Source organism: Urocitellus parryii, chromosome 1 (genome assembly GCF_045843805.1).
Source record: "Urocitellus parryii isolate mUroPar1 chromosome 1, mUroPar1.hap1, whole genome shotgun sequence".
NCBI classification, from domain to species: domain Eukaryota; kingdom Metazoa; phylum Chordata; class Mammalia; order Rodentia; family Sciuridae; genus Urocitellus; species Urocitellus parryii.
The window spans coordinates 83,224,850-83,242,252 of record NC_135531.1 but is presented as its reverse complement, the minus strand read 5'-3'; positions in this window follow the sequence as shown (position 1 = coordinate 83,242,252).

Below are 17,403 nucleotides of genomic sequence, written 5' to 3'. Positions count from 1 at the left end.
CTGCCTTGTGGCTGGCCATGTGCTCTTTTCACAGGCAATGAGAAAGCTCAGAGAGTTCTAAAGGTTGTTTATGTAATAGGAACACTCCTTATTTTTTTCCATTGTACTTTAAGGCTAGGAGGCCAGGAATTGAGAAGGGATGATTAGATACGATACCTTCCAAAGCAAGGTTAATGGAAGAAAGATTTCTAATATCACTCAGCCTGCTAAGGGGCAGATATATATTTTTAACAAAGCAAAAACAAAATAAATATTGCTCTGGAAAAGGGGATAATGAATCTTATAGAGACTTGGTAACTGTTATAGGCTGGAGGTGAACCCATGCAGAACAAGTTTCTTTTTTTCCCCCAAATATACCTCTAAAAAAATTTTAAAAAAATAAAAATAAGTTACAAGGGGCTGCGGCTGTAGCTCAGTGGCAGAGTGCTTGCCTCACATGTGAGAGGCACTGGGTTTTATCCTTAGCACCACATAAAAATAAACAAATAAGATAAAGGCATGCTGTCCATCTACAACTACAAAAAAATTAAAAATTAAGTTGCAGAGTAAAGTAGATATTTAAACCAATATCTTTCCCTTCTCCTCAGAAATGGAAATTAGCCTTTTTCCTTAAGCCATCTAAAGAAATAGATAGGCGCCCACACAACTTAAAAGCAACAACCCTAGTATGCAACTGGGAGACCACATGGATTTTCAAGGTCCAAGAATAATTGTTGGGGGCAAATCTTTATGCAAGAATAGGGAAGAAGAGGAAGTAAAAGCTCCAAGCATAGGAGCAGCAAGAAGAGGATAGCATAGAGATGGGAGGAGTCCCTAGATCAATGAAGGGAATGTCCCTGTGGAGACAAGCTAGGAGTCTAGGCAAGGGATCCCTATTGCTCCTTTACAAGCACGGAAAATAGATAAAATAAGGGAGGAAAACAATTCAAAGTTCACCCTGGTCCCACCTTGTCCCTCTGTATAAATTGTATTTTATCATCTAAAACCTTAAGTAAAGGCCTGTTTAAGGCTTCTTTGGTATTCCTTGCATTTGGATTCACTGGTGAGAAAGAAGGGTAAATACCACGGCTCTACCCTGGAGTAGCAGATATCTATGCACCTTTCCTGTGATGATTGGGCAGCAAAGGGAGCCACCTTGTGAACTCTACACAGTCAGCATTCATACCTGGCCATTTTCTCCCCTCCCCAGAGGAGTACTATACATTGCTTTCACCATGAGCTGAAGGTCATATATTTGGGTTACACACCAGTATATAATTTGCTGGAGAGAAAAGGATGAAGTGAGATGTATATGTGGGATCAGTTTGAAAAAATTTGAAATAATTCTAAAAAAGAGAAGGGCCTGAATGGGAGCTCCAGGATACAGTTAGAAAGGAGGTGAATTAGGATATCTTTTATCTCTGGAACTCTGCTTATTCCTCTTGCTCTACCTTGACTATGTTTTCCTCATTCCCTTGACCATTCAAAGTCAATACTATGTCCACTGTGGAGACTTTCACAAGAAAATTCAAGTATCTCTTCTTTTTGGTATATTCTCTACCTTATTAATAAGTTAATTTTAACAAGGCAATGTTGTATTGGATTGGCTACTTTCTCAATAGCAGGTAAGTTCCTTAAATATCAGACACAATGTCTTTTAGAACTGTGATCACTGACATCAATGTGACATAGTCATTAAGACTGAAAACAGAGGATACCTGTGTTGACATGAATTAGTGTTTTGTTACAGGAAACATTTGCCCAAGAAAGATAAGACAGTAAACCAATAAATAGTTGCACTATTTGCCTAGGGTAATTCCTGCAAATCAATATCTGAGATAACAGTCTGTTCACTTAGATAAATAGCTCACCTATCAAAGAGCAGTTTACTTATCAAGCCCTCATTTTACTATGATGGCCAATTCTAAATAATTATGTCATTACAATCCTTTAATTGCCACCCTTTTTCTGCTTTGAAGCTTCATTCTTTAGGTATTTGTATCAGATCCTCAAATCCTGTGAACGCCCTCTCTTCTATCTCTGCTAGCCTGCCAAGGTGGCATTCTGTCTTACTGCAATGGGATATGTCATCAGATGGTGATTTTTGTGGATACTGAACATCTTTCAGTGTGAATCTAGTCTACAGCATAGTAGCACTTAAATCCTTATTGGAACTTAACGAGAAAATAAACATGACAATATTTTGTTTGGATGTGGGCAGATGGGAAAGGGGTTAAGAATGTTTCTAAAGTAATAAGGGTTAACTTGTGCTATGATATAAATTAATGGCAAAAACAAAAGAGTACATCTTCAGTGAGAACACAGCATGGGCCATGGGAGCTTGAGATTTCTGAGATGTTCAAATAGAGGTGTGCAATTCTATGTTCGGTGTTGGAAGGCAGATACAATGTTTATAGGAGAGGTTGAGAATATGTTTTCTTAATTAGTGTTTTTTTACAATATAATTTTCAGAACAACAGCATTAGCACCACCTGGGAACCAGACCAGAGCCACTGACTTGAAGACTTTAGGAACTGATTTCAAGTATCAGGTGTTTTAAGAAGTATTCTATGTGATTGGATGCACTATAAAATGGAGAGCCATTGCCTTAGAGATTAACAGAACAACCAAACCCTAAAACAAGAGACTGGATGTTACTCAAACTTCTAGTGATACACTTACCAAGGCTTGCTAACACTGTGCTCTTTGCATAATCTGGTCTTCCTAACATGGAGACCGGAGAGTTGTATAGTAAAGCCACTAAATCTTTTATTTGCTGCATTTGAAATCTAGCTATACTACTTTCTATGTGCATGCTTTAGGGAGTAAATTGCTTGACCTTTCTGAATCTTCTCATTTCTCATTCGCATTCTGTATATTGAGAGCACCAAGAGTAGCTACTTCATTGAATTCTTGTGATGATTAAATGAGTTAAAATGCAAAGTGCTTAAAGCTATAATATATTTGGTGCTTTTAAAAATCTTTATGTATTTAGAAAAATCACTTGCACTTTTACCTGCCTAACTAAATATTTCATGTCTTTACAAGTTCACCTCAATTCCTCTGAACTGTCGAAAGCCTTTACTAGTTAGTCATAACATTAATTATAATACATTGTTTGGCCCACAGGAGGTTTTCAGTAAGTATATTAGTTGAGTGAATGAACACTCCAATCCTCATTTCTTTATTTCTTCTCTGAATTTTATAGCTTTTATGATTGGTAAATTTTATTTTGGCATTAAATTATGTACTGTTGTATTTATGTCTTGCCTCCTAATTATATTATAGGCTCTTAGAGGGGAAGTATTGTGCCTTGCTTATCTTGTTTACCTACATAACACCTGACAGTGTTGACTACATGAAGAAATATAAAATATAACATATTTAAAATATAAAATAAAGAGCTATATTATTTTTATTTCAGGTCATGAATTTACTTACCTTATTAAGATTTTGCAATTTATTATTCTCCTACCTCACAACAATTTCAGTTTATTAAACTTCTACTGACACTTTCTGTGAAGGATCACAGGATGAAAAGAATAGGGATCCTCTCCTGTTTCTGATGTCGGCCAGTAAAATGGCTCTTATTCTTTGGAGCCTCCATATCAATCTCATAAATTCAGACTAATATTCCTAAAATTGCTTCTTGAGCCAAGATAGGGTATTATGTTTGACCTGTTACTCTTAAACCAGAATAATGGTATACTATATCTCTCTCTAGAAATACACCTTTATGACTAAGATACCGTGGTTCTTATTCTCTTTGTAGTCCTATTTTCACTGGTAGCTGCCTACGGCTATCCTATAACCTTTTCAGTGATCTCCTGGCCCTGCTCAGCACTGAGTTGAAATTCTGCGGGCACAGTGGATCGAAAATGGCCCTCGTTATGCACTTGCAAAGCTCTTTTACATATACAGAAAATTAGTGTAATATGTGTAATAAAATAAGATGAATAGATCTGAGATCAAAATTTTACCTCTCCTATTAATTTGCTGGCCTTGAGTAAATGATTCAACACATCTAAACCTCAATTAACTCTTCTATAAACAACAACATATATATTTACGTGGTGTCATTTGAGGAGATCAAATAAGACAAGTTATGTATAGTACCCAGGACACAGAATGTACTCAGTAAGTGATGACTATTACCACAAAACAAAGGAAGATGAGCAAAGTACTGCAAATTCAGAAACAGAGGCCTTTCTAGACTCTACATGTTAACATTATCTATAAACTATCATCTCTGGTATTATGGACACTAGTGATATTCTGATATTCTGTTTAAATTCTGATCAAAAGTGTCCCCATCAAATCTCAAATTACACACATATATATATATATATACATATACATATATGTATATATATATATATATGTGTGTGTGTGTGTGTGTGTGTGTGTATTTTAGTTGTAGAGGGACACAATGCCTTTATTTTATTTTTATGTGGTGCTGAGGATGGAACCCAGTGCCTTCCACATGCGAGGCAAGCACTCTACCACTGAGTTACAAAAATCCCCAGACCTCAAGTTACTTTGGATAAGTGATTTTCAAATGAGATCCCTTATTTGTGTATTACCTAAAGGATCTCTCTTATACAGTTGGCATCCCTGAGAGGCTGGTCACTGTTCATCTGTGACTCAGTACCCCTGGAATTCTAACCCATGGGCAAGGGCTGGCTGTGGCTGACTGTTCACTAAGCGTATCTTATTACTTCCTCTGGGAAACCTTGAGTGTCCTTTCTCCAGGGTCTGTCAAGAACAATTGTTCTTCCCAAGGTCTCTTTGACTTTTTTAAAAAAAAACTGGAGAGGACAGTGAAAAACTAAATCCAATGACAATTTTTCTTTTCTTCAATACAAGGAAATATGCATTCAAAAAGAAACCAGAAAAGTCTTTCTGGATGGGCAAGATCCAGTAGGTGGCAGAAAGAGTTCCAAAGGGGCTTTTGGGAGATAAGAAAATCTTATCATGAAATACAAATGTCAGATGGTTTGTATGATGATGATGGTGATGATGATGATGATGATGATGATGATTCTCAAAATTTTTTGGTTGATATTCTGAGTCCAGTTGTTTGTACCAGTGCATCACATATAAACATAGTTCCTGTCATTCCTACCTTCCTCCTATCATTTCCCTCAGGGCCCATACCTACGTTGAGACCCTCCCAGGAAGAGTGAACTGGCATCTTGTATAATCTGGGGTTTAGAGCAGAGGCCAAGTACAGACAAGGGCTGGTTTATGGAAAGGTGACTAAAAAGAACAACTCATGTCTGTCTAGCCCGAGCACAGACTTAGCTGAAGGCCTGCTGCAGCTTTCTTCTTCAGATTGTCAAATGGAACCTCATTTATATTAATAGGCTCTATATTTTAGGAGGCAAATCTCTTTTAGAAATCTAGAAACTCAAGTCTTTTTATATATTGATAGAAATTGTTTACTTGCATTTAGTAAGTTATTACTGATGGGTGTTCTCCATTATGATATCTATAGAAATTTTTGATAGATTCAACAGAATCACAGAAACCACCAACAGTTATAAATAATAGTTGTGCTGATTAAATTTTAAAAATTATATATAGTGCTATAAAACTATTATTGCTCCTTATTATTTCTCCCTTATAAAGAAAAAAAGAGCATTTTTCATTCTTGAATCATTATGATTCCTGATCCTTTCATTTATGACTATAAAAAAATACGTGTGGAATGAGGAACAGTCAGAATGTGCTTGCTATTCAGGTTTGTTTGTAGTTTATTGAAGCGTCTTCCTAGTATTGTGCTGCCTGCTTAACTTGTTGCTCAAAGTCACAGTCTTAGTCATTGTCTCCATTTTGTCTCTTCATTCCATTCCTTCTAATATCTTCAAAGAGTAGGTCTACGTGTACTTCTACTTCCTTCTCTTCATTTGCTCTTCAAAACTTTGTAACCTGAATTTTGTCCTCACAATTTTATTAACACACTTCATAAAGAAAATTGGTATCTAGGACTGGGGTTGTGTCTCAGCGGTAAGCCCTCACCTTGCACGAGCTAGGCCCTGGGTTCGATCCTCGGCACCACATAAAAATAAATAAATAAAACAAAGGTATTGTGTCCAACTACAACTAAAAAATAAAAATACAAATAAATAAATAAATAAATAAATAAATAGATAGATCTTCACATTAGTCAAAATTGCAGTCCTCTTTTATATTTTCACACACTCAGTTTTACTGCAGAATTGAATCATCTTCTTGTACCTTTGATTCAGTGTTTCTTTTTCTCCCATTTCTTTGAACAGCTCATTCATTCACTCCTCTTCCAGTTGCTGTTGTTCAAAAGATTTCCTTAAAGAGAATTCCATGGCTTAAATCAGTTGTTCACACCCTTGGCTGTATATTGGAATTATTAGGGAAACTTTAAATACTAATGATGCCTGCGTCTCACCTCAAAAGGTTCTGATTTAATTGTTCTGGGGTGTATCCCAAGTGCTGGGAGTTTTAATTAACAGTTCCCCAGATGATTCTAGTGTTATATTAGAATTGAGAACTATCTAAAACTGTAGCTCGATTTCAGGGCAGGCTAGAATTTTCTCTGAAGCTCAAAGGCTCAAACTTCATCCAATGGGAAGTCCCAGGTCCTCTATAAATAACGGTGAATATTGGGGGTGACATTCTAACTGTCCCTTCTAGTTCCAAGTTTCTAATTTCAACATTTTGGGTCTCTTGCATCTTGACTCTTGACTTCCTTTTGTCATTGTTCCACACAAGTCAAGATGAACCATTTGACCTCTTTCTTCGATATCCCTGTGACCCATACCGAGAAGATATTTTTATGGTGGCAGCTGCTGAAGGTTTGGGTCAGTGTAAAGGTCTCACATTAAAGCTAAAGGACATGGGCAATTTTCCTGTAGACTCCAATCTCTGTTATATACCTGAACCTTCTCTTGCCCAAAAGACCTTTCTCAACACCTCAATTATCCTCATGCAATTATGCTAAGTAATTTAGATTCCATCCCTTTTGGCACACCCCTTCACAGCGATCTTCTGTTATCACTTTCTAAAGGAATTTTATGGTGTACAGATTATTTTTATATGAATTATACATCCTTATGCCTCTTTACCCCTACCCTCCTTAGAAGACAAAAGTTCTTACATTCAGTTCTGATTTTCAATTACATTTTCTTCATCCTACTACATATCTTCAGTAATCAATTACTGTGGTAAACAGAATCCTAAATATGCTCCCCACCCCAGATTCCTAGCTTATGGTTATTCAATCTAACACTAATCTATATACTGCAGTGAAGGGCATTTGCAGAGGTAATTAAGATTCTGGACCCTCAAATAAGGAGATTATCCTGGATTATCCATGTAGGATCAATTAAATCATGTGAGTCCTAAAATACAGAGGTCAATAGTAGTCTTGCCAAAGACACCAATATACAAAGAATTTTGATGTACACTGAAGATATTTCCATCTGTGTGTATATTGGATTTCTAGCTCAGGTGGTATAACAAATCTATGATTGGATCACTCCCTATTGCCCAAACATATTGCAATAGTAGAATGTAAAAAGAAGGAGAAAGAGACATTTTTAAAAATACAAAGTATCCATGAACCAGATATGTAATACAAACACAACACTGGGTTGAATTCCAAACTTATTGGTCCAAGTGGAATTTATATTTGGGTTTGGGAATTTTTATAGTAAAGTGTGGGGTTAGTGGGGCAAGAGGTGAAGGACTGGGGATGAGACTGCCTCCCATAAGAAAGGAGCTTTAAAAATAGAAACACTGTGCTGCTTTGGAATTTGAGGAAGCTATAGGCTTAAGTAATGCAAAAGGAAACAGTCATGGCCAATAACTGAGCCAAGTTGGTCCTGTGACCAGCTATGCAAAATCTACAATATCTCTACAATCAGGACCCAAACCACTGTAATGAGGTCTGGAGCACTGCGGGAGGCAACTGAAAAATCAGTAGACTAGAAGAAATATGGATGCCGGGCTGAAAATGAGAACAAAAAGGACTTTTAAAGTGTATTTTAAATCCTCCCCAAAATCATGAAGAAATCAAATACCAGAACAGATAGACAACAAAAATCAATGGTGAAAGATTTAAAATAAGTATGTTTAGGATCTTCAAAGAGTTGAATGAGGTATGGCTTCCATTTTAAAAAGGCAATAATTATTTATCTTTATAGACTAAAATAAAATGAAATAGCAGGTAGATATGAAATCTTAGGAATGAAAATACAGTCATTGAAATAAAATGCAATCCTGTCAATTATCTTTTGCAAATGTAATAACTTTTGTTATTCAGTGTAGAAATTCTCCCCAAATATAATGGTTTCCAACAGTAACAGTTTTCTCATGATTTGGGGTCAGAACCTTTGGCACATTGACTGCAGTTAACGTTTTTTTGACTGCAGTTCACTGATGGCTAAGTTGGTTTAGAAGCTTCCAGAAGTCTTCATTGACATGCTTCTGAGCTTTACTATGTGACTTCCTCCCCTCCATATGATGTCTCAGCATTCAGTAGTCTAGATTGTGCTTTTTTTAAAATTATATTTTTGTAATTGTTGATGGATGGCATGCCTTTATTTTATTTGTTTATTTTTATGTGGTGCTAGAGATGGAATCCTAGGCAAGCACTCTGCCACGGAGCTACAGCCCCTTGTCCAGCCTCTAGACTGTATTTCTTTAAGACACAGTGGATGATTTACTTGAAAGTGTGAAGCCAACAGTGCCAGACTTTTTAAAGAACTGGAATGATCACAGTGACAATTCTGTCCTAGTTCATCAGTCAGCCAAATCATAAGATTGACCCAGATTCATGGGGAAGAGACGTAGACTCAAGCTCTTCTTGAGGTGAAAGGCAGTCTCATTGCAAAAATCATGTGAGATGGGAGCTATGATCATCTTTGGATATATAGTCTATTATAGTAATAGAATGAATAAATTTTATAGGAAAAAAGAACAAATTGAAAGATGTTATCAAGGAATGAACCTAGAAAGCAAAATGGAAAAAAAAATAATGAAAGCAGTCAAGAGGGTATAATTCCAGTGGCTCAGGAGGCTGAAGCAAGAGGATTGTGAGTTCAAAGCCTGTCTCAGCAAAATGGAGGCACTGAAGCAACTCAGTGAGACCCTGTCTCTAAATAGAGTGCAAAATAGGTCTGGGGATGGGGATGTGGCTCAGTGGTCAAGTACCCTGAGTTCAATCCTTGGTACCAAAAAAAAAAAAAAAAGAGAGAGAGAGAATAAAGAAGAAAGAGCAAAAGCAATTAAGAAAAATAGAGTTGAGGGAATGACAAAGAGGCAATATTTGTGAGATAGTTGCTAAAAAGTTTTTCAAACTGAAGAAAATAATGTTATAAGATCAAAGTAACTCTGACTAACAAGTAAAACAAACAATAATATATGTCTAGAAATACTATAGTTACCTGGCAATGAAATAAAGATTAAATTTAAACAGATAGCTTGTAAAATGCAATGGAGTATTTTCAATGTATATAGAGAAAATCATCTTTAATTTTAATTTTATATCCAGCTAAGCTATAAATCAAGAATGGGTAAATGTATGACATTTTCAGACTTACATTTTCATATAAGCCTTCAGGCATTTATAATCCATGCATTCCACTTAACTTTATAAATGGAAAATGAGCAGAAGGGCACAAGAAACAATGGCAAACATAATGTTGGTAAATTTAATTAGACAATTAAGAAACAAGGCTATAGTTTTAAAAATTCTTGATAATAAAATCTTAAACAAAATAATAAGATGGGAGGTGGTAATATTAAAGACTGCCAGTTTCCTTGTTATTGTCAAAGGATTATCATGGTGTAAAACAACAAAAGCTATGTCAGAATTTATGTTTTTTTTTTAATTTTAAATATATTTTTTAGTTGTAAATGGATCTTTATTTTTAAATTTATTTATATGTGGTACTGAGAATCTAACTCAGTGCCTCACTCATGCTAGGCAAGCAATCTACCACTGAGCCATGACCCCAGACCTTTATGGTTTCTTATGCATGATGAAATTTAAGATTTAAGATTAAAAACCAGCACACAATTATATAGAAAATATAGGATAGTTTTTCAAATTACCCAAATGCAAGGGGTTAAAAAAGAACTAAACAGGAAATTAAAAGAAAACAAAACAAAAAATAAAGATGCTAAAGTTATGTGCAAATGTATCTGAAATTGCAATAATATAAATTAATTAAGTGTAGCTATTAAAGAATGATAGATTAGGCACTTTAAAAATCCAATTTTATGCTACTTATAAACACAGCTGGAAAATACAATTCATAAATTACAACATGGAAAACACAATTTAAAACAAAAGATCATGACATCACATAATAATAACAATGAACAGTCCAGCAGAAGATATAATTCTTTATATACAACATAACCTCAAGACATATAACCTCCCCACCAAGGGAGACATATAAAATCGAAGTTGACAGAATTAGAAAGATAATTGGACAGATCCATAATCATCATGAGAGATTTAAAGACATTCTATCAAAAGTGAGTAACTTCTGATGCAATATACCAGAAATTAATGATGGTAGATATCAGAACTGTGGGTACTTTGTGGGTTTTGGATATTCTAGGATATTATATTCTTGACTATTGTGATTTCTGGGTAGTCCTGGCATATTTGAAAAACTCTTTTCCCCCTATAGTTGCTTCCAGTTGTGAACTCTTACAATACAGATATAACTGATCATGTACAGGTCAACTGGTGAACAAAAATTTAAAAAAACAACATCCAGCCTAGGCAATGCAGTCAGAAATTTAGTACATCCACATATAGTTTTAAGGTGTTTAAATTGGTATAAATTTTCTGCACAATAATTTGGCAACATTTAAAAAAAACCTGTAATTGTGCATATATTCTGATTCAGTAATTACAATTCCATAAAGTTTTGTTAACAACATAATTATGCAAATTTCCATTTCCAGAAAACTGGAAGTACATAGGGCTAAGGAAGTTCATTGTGGAATTACTTTTATCAGTAAAAAGTGGAAAAAATAAGTGTCCAAAAATACAGGATTGGTTAAAATTTATTTGTAGTTATATGATAGAATATTTTGGCTGGGCACAATTCAGGAGCCACTTGTCAAAAGAAACAAACTTTATTTTTAAAACTACAAACGCCAAACAAAACAGCTCCTCAGGAAAAACCCTCAGAGCCCAACTGCCACCACCGGCTTCCACAAGCCTCTCCCACACACCAACCACCACCTCCCACAATCCTCCTGCTCTTGAGGCCGATTGGCTAGGTCGCGTGGGCGGAGCCAAAGAAGTCCCCCAATGAGCAGTTCCGTAGTCTGAAGGGCAGGGAAACAGCCCAATGAACATGACTGCAGAGGAGCCAATCAGCTAGATGTTGCTGGGGCCACTGTGAGCCAATCATCAGCTGGCAGCTTGAAGGGCAGGGAAACAGCCCAATGAACATCACCGCAGAGGAGCCAATCAGCTAGATGTTGCTGGGGCCACTGTGAGCCAATCATCAGCCGGCAGCTGGAAGTTTGCTGGCAGCTGGAAGTTTGCTGGGGCCCCTTTGGCTGTGGCTCTCAACATCTCCCCCTCTCTGTTTAAACAACAAGCATGTGGCTTAGGGACCGTGCCTGCCTTAGGTTGTCCAATACTACAATATGATAGAATATTTTGTGGCATTAAAAGAGGTATAGAAGTGAGTCAGCTGATATTTTGTATTTGAAGTGAGTGTAACCTGGACTTGTGGAAATGTTGAATGAGGTATTCCTTCTAATTTAGAACATGGCCATGGAATCCTCTTAACTAGAAGCTCTAAGCAGCCATAATCAGGATCAGAAATAAAAGAAAATATGACATTCATGAACCATACTTACTGTACAGGAATAATCAAGGGCATAGAAAAATGTTAATTATGTATTATATAAGGAAAATGATATAATTACCAAAGAGCATAAATTTATAATTCATTTTTAAAGGGTATTCATGTTTGCATATGTGTATAAAGTAATTATTTCCAGGTGATAGGGTTGTATGTGTTTTTTCACAGCTTATTTTTATTTCTCACAATGAAGGTGTATTACTTTTGTAGTAAGAAAGAAAGGAAAAAACCTACCCATTTTTCAAACTCCAGCACTTAACAATTCTTCCATATATGGAATCAATTTCTCCTTTGGCTCCTTTAGGTGTCTGAGCCTCTTTCATTGCACTTACCAGAGTTTGACCTTCGCTGGAGTCATCTGTGTATGTACGTCTTTCTCCTCAACTAGATTGGAATTTCTGCAGTGTAAGGACTTATATTACTCAACACAAGTGAATTGCTCTTAATAGGTGCTAGGACATATTCTGCTGAATTGAACTGAATGAACTTTTGGGACACACTTTCATCTAAGTCAGGTAGCAATAAATCCGTACACCCTATGCTTAAGTACAGAGTCAGTGATTAAAAACTGATTCCAAGTGGCAATAGAACATTGAGGCTTGTTGGGCTCAATGTACTTCTTTAACCCCTTTATAGAACTTTCCCCAGACTTTTTTCACTTTGTGCAAGTACAGGCAATATTTTACTTCTGTTCAGAATCTGTAGGATGGCCATATTAGGTAGGATGGACATTTTTATTAGGATGGACAATTTAGGTAATAATTTTCCAGTTTTCTGTCTGTTGCTGAGGAAGTATTCATCCTTTCTGAGGTTCTTGAAATCAGCAGATGTAGATTATTTTCGCCTCTGAACCCCTGTGGCTATGATGTGTCATTTTAAGAAAGACCAAGCTGGAAGTAATTTCTCCCTTGGGTAGAATACTCAGTGATCCAGAAAAGTAGTTACCTAACCTTCTAACTTTGTCTGTGTCTTAAGGACTAATATCTGATAGAAGGCACAGGAAGGAGGGAGTAATCTAAAGTCAGGACTAGGAACAGAGTGAGGTAAGGAAATTTCCAGGATGTACCTAACCAAACAGAGAACTTGAGAGGCTTACCTGAGCCTGAGGAAAGGCACTGGGGCTGAAGAGTACATATATCATTATTTCCAGAAGAATTAAGCTAATGTTATTGGCAAATTTTTTTCTTACATTAAGCTTACACAACTACACAATGTCAACAAAACACAATGCTGAATCCTTCTTGTTCATTGCTCTGCATTTATATATTAGTCATTATCAAGCCACTTCAGGAAAGAAAGAGTCCCTTCTTATTAATGATCTTCAAAGAAGGAGAGTGCATAACCTTTCTGGGTAAACTAATCCAGAGTTGAGCAATGCTGGCTTTAGACAGAAAAGCACATTACATACATAAATAACTGACAGTAAAATTGAAGTCTGTACCCTTTTGTTCTATACTTAATAGATGTGGGACGAGTGATCCCAGTTCTCTATATTGTAAATCTTTATATTATATCACAACTGGCACCACCACCAGAGCTGTAAGGATCATGGAAATGCCAATAGAAAATATAAATATCTCTGAAGTTTACTGTTGTCTTTCTAATTACTTGTAGGTGGCCGAGATGGTCATTTGGGTGGCAGAATCATTATGTCTATATCCTTATATAATTTTGGTGGATCATGGAGAATAGGATGACATTCTTGCAAACATAGTAGCAGAATAATTAACAATATTTCTGCTTTTTCTACTCCATGAAAAACAATCTAGCTCATTTTATTCTTTAAAAAACTTGGTTTCTAAGGGGACGGAGGGGAAGGGAAGGGGTATGGGGGTAGGAAAGACGGTGAAATGAGATGGATGTTATTACCCTAAGTACATGTATGAAGACATGAATGGTGTGAATCTACTTTGTGTACAAATAGAGACATGAAAAATTGTGCTCTATGTGTGTAATATGAATCGGTTCTATTCTGCCATCCTATATAACAAACTAAAATAAATAAATAATTTTAAAATTTTCTAAATTTAAGCTTAGTCATAGAAACATGGAATTTTATAGGTGAATAAGATTTTTAAAGTCATCTGCAAAATTCTCATGATCTTTGAGACAAGAAAACTGATGTGAGAGTTTTAGCTAGTGGAAGAGCTAATATAGAACATAAGGTTCCTGCCCACTGGTCCTGGTCATTTAATATCTTTCAGTACTGTTCTTCTACCATAACAGTGGTTTCTCAAAGATGCCTGAACACAAAGGTTGAAGTTTATTCTACTCCAAATTAAGTTCTTGTACTTGTGTTTATCCATGACTGTATGTTCCTGGCTCATGATGATAAGTGAAGAAATCAAAAGTAGCATTCAGAAACTTTTATAAAAATAAATTTGTCAGAGTCATTTGTATTTGTTGAAAGAAATAATAATGTCATAATAAATTTGGACTTGTGTTTTTACATATGGCTTGTAATTTCGTTTACTTAGTAATTAATTTTTACTGTATTTTATAAATGAATTGGTTTTTACTGGATTAGAAATAAAAACTTCCAGCATCACAGATGGATTTACAAACACTAGTCTAAGTGGGACATTGGTTTTTCCTAGCAATTGATGGGACTTTAACAGAATAGAATACTTATAAGTTTAAAAAAAAGTAATTGAAAGGAGTGAGCTTAGTATGTACATTATGGTTGAACAGGGACATTTGAAGTAAGTGGTTTATGGGAAATAAAACAGGCAAAGTAGAGCTATGACACATTTTTATGGCACTCTACTTATTAGTTTCTGAAGTTCTTTTAGGAATGTGATATTTTTCTTTTGCCAAGGTCAAGAAATATTTTGTCAATTCATGGCACACAGGACAATTATATACTATGATTTTAATACATTTTCCCACCATACTTTTAGATACATAGCTAAGTAGAGCCTTTTGTTCCTTAATTTAAATTTTCTAAGTATGCTCGTGTCTATTCCTACTTACTAGTCAAGTTTATTCCAATCACTAGTCAAATTTCATCATCATGTAAAAGGTCTAATTCAGTCCTCTGGGCTTTCTTTCACCTCTAGATTCAGTAAGCATAATTGCTTTCCATCATCCAAGTCAAAGACAAATGCAAGGATGCTTGAATGCAGTATCAATCACAGAGAACTGTTCCTGGAGATTCCTTCCAGCATTGATGATGATAACTGCTCCATCAAACACTCCAGCCTTTTGTTAAACCATAAGGGCAAATCCCAGCAACCTAAACTACTGCAGACAGGGAGACAGCTGAAACCTGAAGGAGAGAAAACTGTGAGCAGTGAAAAAATAATTCCCCCCAAAAGCTGCAGATGATATGAAATACCAGATCAGAGCATGGAGCTGCCCAGGTCAGGGTGCAAAGTCTTGGTGTTGTGTATAAGCTCAGATTGGTAACTGATAATCTCCTTTCTCCCTGAGTATCCTACCCACCACGTACACTGAGCCCCTCAAGTATCACTTCTTCAGTCATGTCCATTCCCCATTCCGAGATGTTTATTCTCACTTTCAGGGTGTTGTTACATGCCAATGGCTCTCCTCTAACTTATTTAACTTTTTTTGTTTATACTTTTGCCAGTCAGAACTTCCCTATTAATAGAAGATGAGGGAAGGATTTTATTTATATTTGTATCCTTATCACCTACTACATAATAAGTATTTGTCAGTGCTTGCAGAAGGAATGAAAATGGTTATATGCTTTTTTCCTTCAGTTTTTATGAGGTATAAAAGCCCCTATGTGGTCTCAGCTATCGTGTATACTACTTAGTAATAAAATGCATACACACATAGTACTTCTACAACAGGTTACAATTTCTTCTTGCAGATACCTCCTATTCCAGTACAAAGTGCAAGAGTTTAAAATAAAGATGCTTTTGTCAAGAATAACCTGCTTCTTGTGTCTTTAATAACATACCTGTTTAACTCTTATCAGTCAGTGGAAGGCTGTCTGGATCTTCCCTTCAGTCAAATGAGGCTTATCTCTGCCTTCTTTGAACTGCCTCATATCCAGCATACTCTGTTCTTTTTTTCTCTTCTTTGCAATTTACTTGGAATATCTGTTCCATGTAAAGTATTAAGTATAAAATATGAATACTAAATATGAAATATTGAATGTATACCCCACCCTTACTTAGTGTTAGGCTTCTTCTTCTATATCATGGATGCCTGGAGGAGTAATGGAAGCACAATCTGCTCTTGAGGGACTCACAAGTCAATGGGAATGCTATGTGAGTTAATAAATTATTAAATTACCTAGTGCTATCTTTAATTGAACAGCGACTCTTCTAAGCCTTTATATTTCATTAGATGGTATTGTTGTATTTTTCATTTTTTCATATTAAGAAAGTGAATCTTGAGGATTGTGTAAATTGCCCAAGAATCTATTGCTTGCAAGAAATAGAATAAGGATTTAAAATTAACTGGTTTGAATATCAAGTCTGTGCATGTAACTGTGTCATGATGTCACTGAGGATTGTGTGGGGTCCCTGCTGTATCCTTTTTCCTAACTTATCTAGAAATTTCACTGCAGGAGGGAAATAGATTAGAGTTCATTTTTCAATTATGTTTGATAAGTTAGCAGGTACTATAGCTGCCATTCCTGCAATAATAATGGGTATGATGATGTCATGTAGGTTCTTAAGAAATTTGTAAGATATTATTATCTCTATCTCTACCCTAACATACCAGAACTATCACTTTATCATAAATTATTATTTTAGGCTGGGCACAGAGCATACACCTTTAATCCCAGTGATTTGCGATTAAGGCTAAAACAGGAGAATCCCAAGCTTGAGCCCAGCTTCAAAAACTTAGAAAGGCCCTAAGCAACTTAGACTCTGTCTGAAAAAAATAAAAATGGCAGGGGAAGTAGCTCAATGAAAAAGAGTCCCTAGGCTAAGTCCCTAGTTCCAAATATACATGTATATATATAATATATACATATATATAATTTTAACATTTATTATTTAAGAAAACAAGCAAGTTATCACCCATTGCTCTAAAAGTCTTGCAAGTCATTTTGCCTTTACTTCATCTCAGTATTCTTTCCAGCTAAATTATGTTTTATTCTATGGTTTTATAGGCTATTATTAATTTTAATTAATAAATTAATTTCTAAAATATTTTAATTTCTAAAATAGAATCAATTTTCCCATCTTCTGAAATCTGTCTAATATTTTACAAATTCTAAAAAACAACAACTACTTGACTCATAATGACCCTGATAATTTCATAAATATATTGTTTGGAAAATAGGAACTGCAAACTTGAACCAATTTAAGTTTCTCCCAGGTCTCCTCCTACTGTTGCTTAACTTCTTGCCCTCTCATCTTCTGTGAGATCTGCTGTTTCCAATTACAGATGATTTTACTAACGTGGTTTTCTATGGTCAGTTCTCCAGGAAAACAAAACAAAACAACCACACACTCTCACACACACCAAAAAAACAAAACAAAACAAAATACCGAACTCCAGAATCATGAAGAGAAAAAAAGAGAAAAACAAATTAAACAAATAACAACAAAATCCCCAACCA